We start from the raw sequence: 15,213 nt of genomic DNA on the forward strand, positions 1-15,213 counted from the left end.
TACAACCACCCCCATCACCACCACTACTATTAAAAATATAATAATAATAATAATAATAATAATAATAATAATAATAATAATAATAATAGGGAATTGCATTGCAATGACAATATATTGCTCGAAATGAATGATTAAAAACATAGGATAGCCCACTTGTACTATTGTCCAGCAAAGTGTAGTATGATGTATTGATGCAATTTTGAATAGGAATGCAATCCATCAGGGAAAAAAGAGACAAGAAAAAGAAGCACAGTGAGCAGCTATACTTTTTATATTGTGTACAGTCTTTGTGTATTTCAAAACGTTAGTCATGTCTGTTTCGCAACGCGATGTTAAATTTTTTTCACAAGCTATTATATCAGTATAATAAATTGTGTATGAAAATACTGTTCAAAAGTCCTTTGGCCCACAGGTGTCAAACTCAAGGCCCGGGGGCCATCATCATTTTATGTGGCCCGCGAAGGCAAATCATGTGTAGTGACTTGATGTGTTTCTTTGAAATTGTCTTCACTGTTAACACAACATATGTGATATTGCAAGCATTTGTGACTAACCCTTCCTTTAAACTACATTGAAAAGTATTTTATTTTTACTGGCTATTTACTGGCTTCTGGTTTGAAAATCAGTTGTCTATCAATTTGTTGTATATGTGATAATATAAGACAGTCGTAATGGCCCTTAGAGGGACTCCATAACTATGATGTGGCCCACGACAAAAATGAGTTTGACACCTCTACCCAACTAGGTATACTACAAAGACGTGTGGGAATTGGAGAAAAACAATATATATATACACAATATATATATATATACACAATATAATTGCACTCTTCAGCATGATCAAAGTGCTACAAGAGGGCTACCTTCTTATCTATATATATATGCGATTAAAATTGTTCAACTAATAATCAACTAAAAAATCACAAAATTTTCCATAATCGATTGCGATTAATCGTATTTTTCAACTACAATTTATTATGAAGCTTGGAACTGATATTTACTTGAGTAAAATTTTGGAAATAAATAAAAGTATATTTTGATTCAAAGACAGTTCTATTAGGTTTCTTTGATCCTTGAATAGTAATTATTTTCCTGTAAAATACGAATGTTGACCGATACACCAAAGACATACAACTTATAGGGTATTTGAATTTGGCTTTGCAAAGTGCACAAAATATATAGATAAAAAGTAAAAATACGTAAAAGTCCGTCAGTGACCCTCCTCTAAATTTGGCTGCAAAGTGAGCAGAGGTCAGCTGCCACAGGAAGTAAATAAAACTGAGTTAACTGAGTTAATTTTTTAAATGCATTGAAATATATAAATTAACCTCCATAGTTAATGCTTTAACTTTGACAGCCAAATGTGTAAATATATATATATATATATATATATATATATATATATATATATATATATATATATATATATATATATATATATATATATATATATATATATATATATATATATATATATATGGGCAATTCTACTGAATTGGTTCAAAGTCAGAGTTGGAAAATGTGTGAAATTTGAATTTTATTTCAGAAAACCTTTTATTGTATTCATGTTGCACCATATTTAAGGGGCCCAAATATAGTAAAAGTACAGTAAATTTTCAAATAGTATTTTATAGCTTTTCCCAAATATCTTGCCTGTCCCTAAAATGTGTCACTACTACTAGCAGATTCATATTTTCTTCCATTCCCCCCTCTAGAGAGTATTTTTATAAATTAATATACATGGTTTTGACATCAAAATCAATCTAAAATAATTTTTAACAGAATTTAATATTAGTTTTTCCAAAATAAATAAAAATGTATATGCTATTTTTCATTGTAAAATGTAGAAAGTTGATCATATTGACTTCAAAAGTCATCATTAATTAAAACAAACATACCCTTAAACAATCATTATCAAAAATGGTTGGTTGATAATTCAATACTTTTTATTTTTGTTAAAACATCAGTTTGTTCGGTAGTGACTGCAAAATTTCAGATGTGACCATATTGCTGCTGCTGCTGCAGTACTACTTTGAGGGTAGCATTGTAATCACTTAACTACTTTTGCTATATTTTAACTTTTAACGTGTATTATTGCCCTGCGACTGGCTGGCGACCAGTTCGGGGTGTAGTCTGCCTTCGCCCATTGACGGCTGGGATAGGCTCCAGCAACTCCCCGCGACCCTATATAGGATAAGCGGTTTGGAAGATGACATGACATGCCGTGTATTATATCTGATGAAACATTATTTTTTCCATTTTCTAGTGCTTTGTGCTGTACTCAGGGTTGCGGGGGGTTGGAGTTGATCGCAGCTGACTTAGGGCAAAAGCAAGGTACACACTGGACCGGTCTGTGGTCCGCTGCACCTGTCCATCACAGGGCTCTTCATCATTGAAAAACTGTGAAAATTTAATTGGAATGACAAACATTTTTGTAACATACATTTCACTGTGGCGGCACGGTGGTCGACTGGTTAGCGCGTCCGCCTCACAGTTCAGAGGTTGTGGGTTCGATCCCGGCTCCGGCTTCCCTGTGTGGAGCTTGCATGTTCTCCCCGTGCCTGCGTGGGTTTTCTCCGGGTACTCCGGTTTCCTCCCACATTCCAAAAACATGCATGGTAAGTTGATTGGACTGTCTAAATTGCCCCTAGGTGTGATTGTGAGTGCGGATGTTTGTCTCTGTGTGCCCTGCGATTGGCTGGCAACCAATTCAGGGTGCCCAAAGACAGCTGGGATAGGCTCCAGCACACCCGCGACCCTTGTGAGGATAAGCGGTATGGATAATGAATGAATGAATGACATTTCCCTGTATGTATGTTCCCTCTCTCTCTGTTTTTTGAGAGACATCTGGTGGTCTTGTCTTTTGCTCCATGCTCTTCTGACTTTCCTTTGATCTCTGCTGGATACTTCATTGGTAGACTTCAGCTTTCCTTCTTCCTTCCATCTCTTATTTCTTTCTCTTTCCTTTATTAAATATTCTTTGGATTTCACTGGGTCATTCTAACCTTTCGCCTGTACTCTGTCTCTGCTAGGCTTTTTGGCATTTTGGTGTTTTTCCCTTCAAATTAAGATAAAATATGAAATAGAATATTGTTAAAATCAGAAACCTCTGTGTATGACATATGCATCTATGTATTATATTATTGAAAACTTGCTTTATTCAAAAAGAAACATCATATTGTCACTACCGAAACCGTTATGTCACTACCGGAACCTATCTGTATGTTTCGGTAGTGACTGTTTCGGTTTTATTTTTCCCTTCAAATTAAGATAAAATATGGAATAGAATATAGTTAAAATCATAAAGATCTTTTTATGACGTATGTATCTATGTATTATATTATTTAAAACTTACTTGATTCAAGAAGAAACATCATATTGTCACTACTGAAACCATTATGTCACTACCGAAACGTTTCGGTAATGACCGTTTTGGAAGTGACGTTTTATGATAGTTGTAAGGTTTTGAGCATGTGTACAGTACATTTAGCATTAAAATCAAAAGTGCTCATTTTATTGCCAAAATGATGTTTTCGGTAGTGACGGTCCTAAAAACCACAAGCTGATTTTCAGATTTTGGAGGGCACACAACTTAATAATGCTGTCAACTAATTACTCACCATGTGGCCAGTGATGAACATGAAGGTAATGTCTCTTACTGGTGAAATTTCTGGGGATGTGGCTAAAACCAAGCCCTGCCTACAGACAAATACTCTTTGCGTTTCGGTAGTGACATGAAAAGTTGGGACAGTTTTTTTTACATAAAAACTTCTCATTTGAAAAAAATCTACAAAATCAATGTAAACCTTTCACAATACATGTAAAAGCAACCAAAATGTTCTATTAAAGTAAAGTATTTTGTATATTGGCAAAAATCTTCTACATTTTTTTTTCTTTTAGGAGTGTCAGTTTAGCGCGTTATGATCGGCGTTAACCCAACCACCTTTTGACGCTGTAAATTTTTTTGATCATGTGATTAACATTTCCATAGCAACCAGCGGCTGCATTGATAAAGGCTGCTGGTCACCAGGATCTATACAGTAGAGGAGGCATTACATCAGCTTCAAAATATTGACGACGCAGAGAGAATCACGGCTGACCTGTTTTCTGAATCTGAGCCGTGATTGGTTGTTGTGAGCAGTTGTTATGTCATTTTCAGTCGACAGAAGACAAAATGGCTGCCCCCGGAGATGGCTAAAAACGAGTGGATTAACACTTATTCCACAAACGCAATATTTATCAGAATGCCTTGTTTCAACGAGTGGGCTTGCATAGAACATATTCTTGAAAAAAAATGTTTGCGTTGACTTCCTATTCAAGCACAATCTAAATAAATAAATATTTTCACCAGAGCTGGGCACTTGACCATTTTTTGCCTGTCCAGCCGCGACCCTTCACCCTTGATTTGGGTACCCTTCCGGCCGCGACCCCCCGGCCATATTCATAAACATTGTCAGCCCCCGCCCCATTCCAACCTCCGACCAAAAAAAAAAAAAAAAGCATCCATGATTGACGTCGCGGCGTGAGAAATGCTCTAACGGCAGAGGCTTTTTAAAGATCATTAGCTGGCTAATTTACAATTTGAACCCCCTGTGGACACGCTTCAAATGCGCCAGTTGTACTTAGCCAACGTGCGTGTGCTTACTTGCATTGCGAGCCCCGGGTTGGATTTGTCGTATTGTATAATTATTTGGGTCCAACAGCCAACCAGAAGCCGTAGTCAAGTTACTTTTTTTTTTCCACGCTTCCCCTCCTTCCCGGCCTTCAAAATAAAAGCATACCAGCAAACCACTATACACCGCTGGTTTGCTACATAGCAAATAGGGAAGACGCCAGAGAAGTGCATGAACTCCACCTTGATGTGGCGCTGCGTGCAGCTTGAATATTCCCCCCCCCAAAAAAATAAATTAATAATAATAATAATAATAATGATAATAATATATATACTCATGGACACAAGTTGTTTTGAAACAAGTTGGGGGGCGTTGCTTCAAAAAGACAGTGAACACAATGGATATCGTCCCTGCTACAACCATAAAGGGACCGAGATGACTAGACGATGCATTTAATTTTATTGCGAAAACGATCTGGAAGGTGGCGTCTAAGGGGAACGTGGGTGAGTAAATTCTCTCCACACACAACGCTGCTAGACTAGTTGCTTTACAGCAGCAACGAGCTGCGTGGGGCATCCTCTACGTGTGGGAAACTGTATGTCATCGCAAAATGTGATATCATGTCCTGATCAGAGCGGCAACAAATCCTTACGTGTGCGTGGCATGTGTTGTAGACCTGTCACCAACAGCACAATGCGTCAGTCATGTGAATCAATGTGGCAGTTGTTTGTGAGACAGTAACGTGCGTTCGAGCGTGTTTGTATTTCCTTATTTTCACATCACGTAACCCGCACCTCCCACCTACAACTGGGGCATACCATTACAAAATGGGGCGGGGGTGCTGGGGGGCAATACACAATCCCTATAACATCAGTTGTCGCTGGCGCCGACACGGGAGTAGAAAGAAGCCTAAAAAGAAGCCTTTCACAGAGTAGGCTGAGATTAAATTTTGCCGCCTCGCGAGCACATCACACGCATGAGGGACGATTAGTGGGCCGGACTAAAATCGACTTCCGGCCATGCTTAGTCCAGCCATTTTTTAAAAATTTGTCAGTTTGGATCAGTTTCAGAAAACAGGTGAGCTGTGATTGGTCATTACCTGAGCCCTGAGCAACTGTGATGTCATTTTCAGTCGACAAACGTGACAATTTTTTACAATAAATAAAATGCGCGATTAATTACGAGTTAACTATGAAAAAAATGAGATTAATTACACTTTTAATTACAACAATTACTATATATATATATATATATATATATATATATATATATATATATATATATATATATATATACATATATATGTCATGTCATGTCATGTCATCTTCCAAACCGCTTATCCTATACAGGGTCGCGGGGAGTTGCTGGAGCCTATCCCAGCCGTCAATGGGCGAAGGCAGACTACACCCCGAACTGGTCGCCAGCCAGTCGCAGGGCACACATAGACACTATCACTGAGCGGGAATCGATCCCACGCTGCCCGCACACAACTCAGGCGTGTGTACCACTACACTATCAGTGGACCTTTTATATATATATATATATATATATATATATATATATATATATATATATATATATATATAATTTTTTATATACATATATTTTTTTGGGGGTCGGGGGGTGGGCGGGTTATTTCCCCTTTATGTTACTAAAACTAAGGAAACAAATGCCTCAGTTTAAAAAAAAAAAATGTTTTTAATCTATTTACGTATCGCAGTATGTATCAGATCGTAGCCCAAGTACAGTATTGGGATCCGTATTGGATTTGGACAAAAGTGTATCGTCCCAGCCCTAATATCTTTGGATTTCTGCTGCCAGTCTACTCAACTAAATTAGGGAGAGAGGGAAATGGAGAGCAAGAGAGCAAGACAAAGAAAGAGATTGACAGAGAGAAGAGAAGAGAAGAGAAGAGAAGAGAGGAGAAGAGAAGAGAAGAGAAGAGAAGAGAAGAGAAGAGAAGAGAAGAGAAGAGAAGAGAAGAGAAGAAAAGAAAAGAGAAGAGAAGAAAAGAAAAGAGGAGAGGAGAGGAGAGAAGAGAAGAGAAGAGAAGAGAAGAGAAGAGAAGAGAAGAGAAGAGAAGAGAAGAGAAGAGAAGAGAAGAGAAGAGAAGAGAAGAGAAGAGAAGAGAAGAGAAGAGAAGAGAAGAGACATAGAGAGAGAGAGACAGAGACAGAGACAGAGACAGGGAGATTGGTTGTGTGTCTTTCAATAATCTCGCTCTTCTGGCTGTCACCGTCTGTCGACCAGTTGCCACACTGTAATATGTAGTAGTCCTTTATCTCTTGTATCACAGTCATAACACTGTCATGATTTCGGTTTGGGTGTGTGCTATTGCATAACTCAGGTGTGACAGATCACCCACTTAACAGGGGTGGCAAAAAAAGACAGCAGTGTATTTTTATCATCCGCAGTGTCAAGAGGAAACTTTCGACACTCAGACATGGAGAGACTTTGTTGAAACACCTGATTAAATCTGTCAGTCAAAGTTAATCAACGCTGGTAGGTCTGAAAAGCAATCTTGAATCACTGTTCATATATGCTGGCAAGCTGAATTGATCAAAATTACCTGTTTTATAATAAGTGCCTTGAAAATTTGTTAAAAGTATACATCTTAAAAATAAAACATTATTTCTTCATCATGGGCTCTCCTATCTCTGGGGTTGAAGTCACCGAGGTAGTCAAAAAGCTCCTCGGTGGCAAAGCCCCGGGGGTGGATGAGATCCGCCCGGAGTTCATAAAGGCTCTGGATGTTGAGGGGCTGTCATGGTTGACACGTCTCTTCAACATCGCGTGGACATCGGGGACAGTGCCTCTCGATTGGCAGACCGGGGTGGTGGTCCCCCTTTTTAAGAAGGGGGACCGGAGGGTGTGCTCCAATTACAGAGGGATCACACTCCTCAGCCTCCCCGGCAAGGTCTATTCAGGGGTGCTGGAGAGGAGGGTCCGTCGGAAGGTCGAATCCCGGATTCAGGAGGAGCAATGTGGTTTTCGTCCTGGCCGTGGAACAGTGGACCAGCTCTACACCCTCACCAGGGTCCTCGAGGGTGCATGGGAGTTTGCCCAACCGGTCTACATGTGTTTTGTGGACTTGGAGAAGGCGTTCGACCGTGTCCCTCGGGGAGTTCTGTGGGGGGTGCTTCGGGAGTACGGGGTACCGAGCCCCCTGATAAGGGCTGTCCGGTCCCTGTACCACCGATGCCAGAGTTTGGTCCGAATTGCCGGCAGTAAGTCGGATTCGTTTCCTGTGGGGGTTGGACTCCGCCAAGGCTGCCCTTTGTCACCGATTCTGTTCATAACCTTTATGGACAGAATTTCTAGGCGCAGCCGAGGTGTCGAGGGGGTCCGGTTTGGTGGCCTCAGTATTGCATCTCTGCTTTTTGCAGATGATGTAGTACTGTTGGCTTCTTCAAGCCGCGATCTCCAACTCTCGCTGGAGCGGTTCGCAGCCGAGTGTGAAACGGTCGGAATGAAGATCAGCACCTCCAAATCTGAGACCATGGTCCTCAGTCGGAAAAGGGTGGCGTGCCCTCTCCAGGTCGGGGATGAGATTCTGCCCCAAGTGGAGGAGTTCAAGTATCTTGGGGTCTTGTTCACGAGTGAGGGTAAGATGGAACGGGAGATCGACAGGCGGATCGGTGCAGCGTCTGCTGTGATGCGGACCCTGTATCGGTCTGTCGTGGTGAAGAAGGAGCTTAGCCGAAAGGCGAAGCTCTCAATTTACCGGTCGATCTACGTTCCTACTCTCACCTATGGTCATGAGCTGTGGGTCATGACCGAAAGAACAAGATCCCGGATACAAGCGGCCGAAATGGGTTTCCTTCGCAGGGTGTCCGGGCTCTCCCTTAGAGATAGGGTGAGAAGTTCGGCCATCCGGGAGGGACTCAGAGTCGAGCCGCTGCTCCTCCGCGTCGAGAGGAGCCAGTTGAGGTGGCTCGGGCATCTGATTAGGATGCCTCCTGGACGCCTCCCTGGTGAGGTGTTCCGGGCATGTCCCACCGGCAGGAGACCCCGAGGACGACCCAGAACACGCTGGAGAGACTATGTCTCCCGGCTTGCCTGGGAACGCCTTGGGATCCTTCCGGAAGAGCTGGAGGATGTTGCTGGGGAGAGGGAAGTCTGGGCTTCCCTGCTGAAGCTGCTGCCTCCGCGACCCGACTTCGGATAATCCATCCATCCATCCATTATCTCCCGCTTCGGATAAGCGGGAGATAATGGATGGATGGATGGATGGTTTCCATCTTGAGAACCACAAATTAATAATGTGGGAAAGGACTCAAAATCATTTCAAAATTACATTGACACATTTTCAATCAATCAATCAATCAATCACATTTTATTTATATAGCACTTTTCATACATAAAAATGCAACTCAAAGTGCTTTAAAACATTCAAAGCAAAACATAGAATTATCTTCAATCAAAAGAAAAGATAAATTATTTAAAAGTTGTTGAAAGCCAAACTAAAAAGGTGTGTCTTGAGCTTCCTCTTAAAAATATCAACAGTCTCTGCAGACCTGACGTCCTCTGGCAGGCTATTCCAAAGGTGAGGACCAAAACGGCTGAATGCAGCCTCGCCATGCATTTTGGTCCTCACCCTTGGAATAAATAAAAGGCCGGCGCCAGAGGACCTCAGGATCCGCGAGGGCTGGTATGATAAAAGCAAATCAGATAAATAAGATGGCCCAAGACCATTAACACATTTATAAACTAATCAAAGTACTTTAAAATCGATCCTGAAACACACAGGGAGCCAATGCAGCAATTTCAAAACTGGCGTAATGTGCTCCCGCCCTCTGGTTCTCGTCAGCACCCGAGCGGCTGAATTCTGCAGTAGTTGCAGTGGTGAAATGCTCTTTTTCGGGAGGCCAGAGAGCAGGGCATTACAGTAATCTAAACGACAGGAAATAAAGGCATGCATCAGCACTTCCGTGTTAGCCTGAGGGAGAAACGGGCGGACTCTGGCGATATTCTTAAGGTGATAAAAAACAATCTTGGTTACATTTTTAATATGAGGAATAAAACTGAGCTCAGAATTAAAAATGACGCCAAGGTTCTTCACACAATGTGAGGGATTAAAAATGTGTAGTTTTGGTAAAAGCTTCTCTCTCTGACCTTCGGGACCGATAACTAAAACCTCAGTCTTGTCCTGATTGAGCTGTAGGAAATTATCTGCCATCCATGACTTGATATCTAAAATGCAATTTAAAAGGGTATCAATGGGTCCTGTGTCATCAGGAGACACGGCAATATACAGCTGCGTGTCATCAGCATAGCTGTGAAAGCTGATGCCGTGTCCCCTGATGACATCCCCGAGGGGAAGCATATAAAGATTAAAAAGTAGGGGGCCTAAAATCGAACCTTGAGGAACCCCACATTTAATTTCATGAGTTTTAGAGGAACAAGTATCCATACTTACAAAGAAATATCGGTCTGTGAGATAGGAATAAAACCAGTCAAAAACAGTACCAGAGATGCCCACTAGATTTTTAAGTCTATTTAATAAAATTTGGTGATCTACTGTATCAAAAGCAGCGCTTAGATCCAGTAGCACCAAGACTGTGAGTTTTCTCACGTCTGCAGTGCACCTAATATCATTTAAAATCCTTAAAAGAGCAGTCTCCGTACTGTGGTTCATCCTAAAACCAGATTGATATTTCTCCAAAATATTATTTGTATTTAAAAAATGATTCAACTGGATGAAAACCAGTTTTTCTAAAATCTTACTTAAAAACGGTAAGTTGGATACGGGTCTGTAATTATTAAAAACGCTCGGGTCAGAACCGCTTCTTCACACAATGCTTCCATTGTTGATCCACACATTGTCCGCTGTTGATGTCAATGTCATATTTTCACTTAGGCAGACTGAAATAATTGGTGTGTTGAATTTACTCTAGATGACATCTGGACTTAGATAGTTTTTTAAGTAGATGTATAGTCGACTTAAAAAGTGTATCTGAATCCAAATTATCTTTTTTCATGCAACCACTTGACAAACTAAAATGGAGTAAATTCAACACACCATTTTTTCCCAGTGCACTTTACATAAAATCATTTTTCATTTCCACATTAAAATGAAAATGTATTTTTTCCCCTTAAAAAGCAGTTATAATGACTATAATGACTTAAGCAGTATGACTCACTTCTCCTAGTTCAATTTAAATGGATCAATGTTGTTGCGTGGCAATCCTCACATGCACAGTATTGTTTAAACCAAAACTTGCTTGCAGCCCCAATGAAAAATGAATGTGATAAATAATAACGACAGCATATGGCAAACTCAAATAATTGGATGCGGTTGAAAACTGTTTGTTGCAACAGTAGCCTACTTGACAAAAACACACCTGCCGCGTGATTACTGGGATGGATATAATGTCGGGGAATGGGAGTGCTGGGAAGGGCCGTAGACACAATCGTGCATATGAGCTAAACATTTAACCATCATAAATGTCCAAAATACAACATAAAGTGCTAGCAATTAAAGTGGCTATCAAAAATATAATAATTAAGTGATATGAAATAGGCGGCACGGTGTTCGACTGGTTAGCACGTCCGCCTCACAGTTCAGAGGTCGTGGGTTCGATCCCGGCTCCGGCCTCCCTGTGTGGAGCTTGCATGTTCTCCCCGTGCCTGCGTGGGTTTCCTCCAGGTACTCCGGTTTCCTCCCACATTCCAAAAACATGCATGGTAAGTTGATTGGACTGTCTAAATTGCCCCTAGGTGTGATTGTGAGTGCGGATGTTTGTCTCTGTGTGCCCTGCGATTGGCTGGCAACCAATTCAGGGTGTCCCCCGCCTACTGCCCAAAGACAGCTGGGATAGGCTCCAGCACGCCCGCGACCCTTGTGAGGATAAGCGGTATGGATAATGAATGAATGAATGAATGATGTGAAATAGATACACTCCAAACTCAAACTCATTTTACTTAAGAAACACAACATGTCTATGCATGTATAGCTTACTCCAATTGGTTTTAGATCACGGATGGATGCTCACTTTTGGCACGGAGGACAGGGGACGTAAAGTTTTAAAAAAGGAATGGACTAAGGAATGGACTAAGGAATGGACTAAGAAATGGCGCAGGTGGATTTTAGTCCATCACATTAATCGTCCCTCGTGCGTGTGATATGGTCGCGAGGTGGCCAAAGTCTCATCTCAAACTACTTGGCGAAATGGGCAAATGTCAAAAATTGCCTCCGAACACTTCAAACGCGCCACTTGTTACCCAACCACGCGTACATACTTGCATTGGAAACGCCCCGGCGGGAACGCTGTGCACAACTTTGGTCAGCGTGGAGGGGAGAAGAAAACAAAGGACAAGAAGAATAAGATAAAGAAAAAGAAGGAGAAGAAGAAGAAACGCTGGCGTTTGACCGCAGGAAATTTGAAACCTGAATGCCGCAGCCGCTTCATTCGCGCACATCCGAGATGGTCTTGCTTGATAGTAGACGACAACTGGAAAACCAAAAAAAAAGGTTTCAACATCGCAATCAAGTGGCCGGCACTGTGCTAAAGCTAATGCAAACAATATTGCTGTCTTGGTAAAGTTCAACAGCTGTGAAAAAACTAAAGAAAGAATGTTAAAACATACCAGGTATAACAAGCTCCTCGCTCACGGTTCTCCAAGCCTGATTCTTTTTTTTCCTTGTCCCGGTAGTGGTAGCTTGGCCGTGTCATATAGCTCAGGATGTTTCTTCAAAAGGTGTGAATTTATGGAATAACAACTGAAAAGTTGTGAATCATTTTCAGTATTTAAAAAGAGGTTTAAAAATATAGTATTACAATAATATATAAATCAAGTATAGACACAGGAAATGAAAGTGAAACTCTTAATTACCTGTCTTTAGTTTTGGTTTATGAATATGATTATCTATACACATGTATAATAGGGGCATGTCTGTTTATATTTATACTTTTGTTTTTTTGTTTCTATTTATAGCGTTTACTTTGTATATATGTAAAATAAGCGTTATTATTTTAGTTTTTATATGGGTTATGCTCAGGTATATGTGTGTATGTATTTATGAATAACCCACCTTAGTATTAATAGAACATGATTTCCAATATTATATAGTGAACAAGGGGTAGGACTCGACACGTTTTTTTACTTCTTCCTACTCCCCTTGAACATATAAACTTAACTGAATTAAGATAACTACTGACCCTTTATTTTGATTTTTTGTTTTGTTTTTTTGTTTTTCCTTCGTGTTTTTTATGTTGTTTGTATGTTCAATTAATCAAATCAAATCAAATCAAATCAAATCAAATCAAATCAGGATGTCCACAAACCACAACGATAATCTTTTCCCTTCGTTTTGCACTCTCCACACAAGACCCGCTGACTTTACAGGACGCTGTGTGTGACGTAGTGTAGTACTGCCTGATGCTGGCTGCCGCGAGGTGAAGAGGGGAAAAGGTTCATTTGTTTTAGCCGCGCCGAATGGACGAATGGGCGGATTTGTGGCGCTGCGCTCCACATCCCACCGCTCCAAATGCAACTTTTGAATCTGGCGGCGTAATTCAATTTAACATTCACATGTAGCAGCTCCGAAACTGCTCCTGCGCCATTTGTTTCTCCACACACGGACTGATGGTGTTCCAGTCGACGCTCCGGAAGGGGAGTTGAAACCTGCGAGCCAATCAACAACCTGAAGGGCTGACCAATGCAAGTGCTGCCTGGACCGTGCGTCTCTGCCCATCCATTCAGAGACTGACCTCTTTCACGTCGACTGCATTGACATTAAACAATGACCATTGTTAAATAAAGCAGCTACATTACAACTCTCGACTCGCTCTCTTTGTCTCCTTACACACATATGAGTGGTGGCAAGCGGTTCGTCAAACCGTGCCCATAAAGTAAGCGGATTTGAATAGTAAATTAGCCAGCTAAGCTTTGAATAAACTTAAAGTAAACCTCTGCATCTCTCTCGCTGCGTCAAGTACGGACACTTTTTTTTGGGTGGGTGCAGATGTAAGGACTGAACAGCTTTAAAAGGACGAGGACGGACGGGGTTGGAGGACGATAACTTTTATGAATAAGGACGGGGGGATGAGGCCGGAAGGGTCCCCATGCAGGTCGCGGACGAAAGACATAGGATGGACCGACAAAAAGGTTCAAGTGCCCAACTCTGAAAATAAGCAAAAGCAATCTTCTGGTCAGAGCAGTCTGGAATTCCCCATCAATGGCTTTACAACATATGGACTAAAAAAACACTAAATAGTAGTAAGTATTCTTTACAAAAAATATCCCAGCTTCTCTTAAGACGGCATCGTACTTTGGTTAGAACTGGCTTTTTCTGCTGCGTAACATTCCCAGCATGCAACTCTCATATCGCTGTATTGGCTGCATAACAAAGACATAATGTGCCATCTAGCTGAAAATACATGCATTTTGAGCTCTGAGACGCATCAATTTGCAGCTGAGGTGTGAGAAGCCAAATGTCACACGATTGTTTGTACAGCCAAATGACTTGTCAGGCTCGGTCCGTAGAGGGTACAGTAAAAGCAATCAGTAGACATGTGTACTGTGTACCTTAACGTTTCAATAAAGTCATTTCACTGAATTTGCTAACATTTACCAAGGGACCAACACTGACAATTGGCACTCATTAACAAAGAGTAAATAGACGGCAAGGGATTACTGAAGCATTTACTCTTCGACCCAATGTTGACCAGCAGCAATCTGGAACTGGAAAGAGAGAAACAAATTAAAATATTTGAACCATTTAAAAAAATATGTAATGCATTTTATTTATATATATATATATATATATATATACATACATGCACACACACACATATATATATATATATATATATATATATATATATATATATATATATATATATATATATATATATATATACTATATATGTATATACATATACAGTATGTATACATACATGCACACACACACATGTATATATATATATATATATATATATACATAGCTGGGCATTTTACTAAAAATTGAGCGTCCGTCATCCATCAGCAGCAAGGGTACCCTTCCGTCGTCATTCCCGGGGGGGAATTCTCTATTTTTTAACATCAGCGAGTCCAACTAAACTTTGACCTTATTTGACTCCTCCTTCCCTTGCATACCTCATCTGAAGTCACAATATACTGTATATAATAGATATCCCCCAGTTGGGAACCTCTGTCCTATTGCACTGGGATATTGATCTTGTTAATGTGAAAATAGGAAAACTCCCCCAGCACCACCACCACAAAAACAAAACACTGAAACTCATGTTAACAGAATGAAAGAAAGAAACTAAAAAAGTGCAACTCAAATGATGACAACAATAGCCATAACATTTTCAATGTCTTATTCTGTGTTGGACTACAGGGATCTAGAGCCTATCCAAATCCATCACTGTACAGGCTGGAGTGCTCATTTGCAGAGCTGAAGCATAATGACATACAACAATTCACATTAAGATTAACATTTCTAGCCCCATTTTCATACCCAGCACAAGTCTCATAAAAAGTGCAGTCTAACTGTGTGCATGGGTGGAATTTTATTTCTTTTGGTAGACAGTCAGGGTGGTGCTATTAAAATATTTTCAAAATAATAATGATACGTTCAATTAATTGCTTT

The sequence above is a fragment of the Filicampus tigris genome, chromosome 16 (assembly GCF_054856515.1).
Source record: "Filicampus tigris isolate MCC_2025a chromosome 16, RoL_Ftig_1.0, whole genome shotgun sequence".
Lineage (NCBI taxonomy): Eukaryota > Metazoa > Chordata > Actinopteri > Syngnathiformes > Syngnathidae > Filicampus > Filicampus tigris.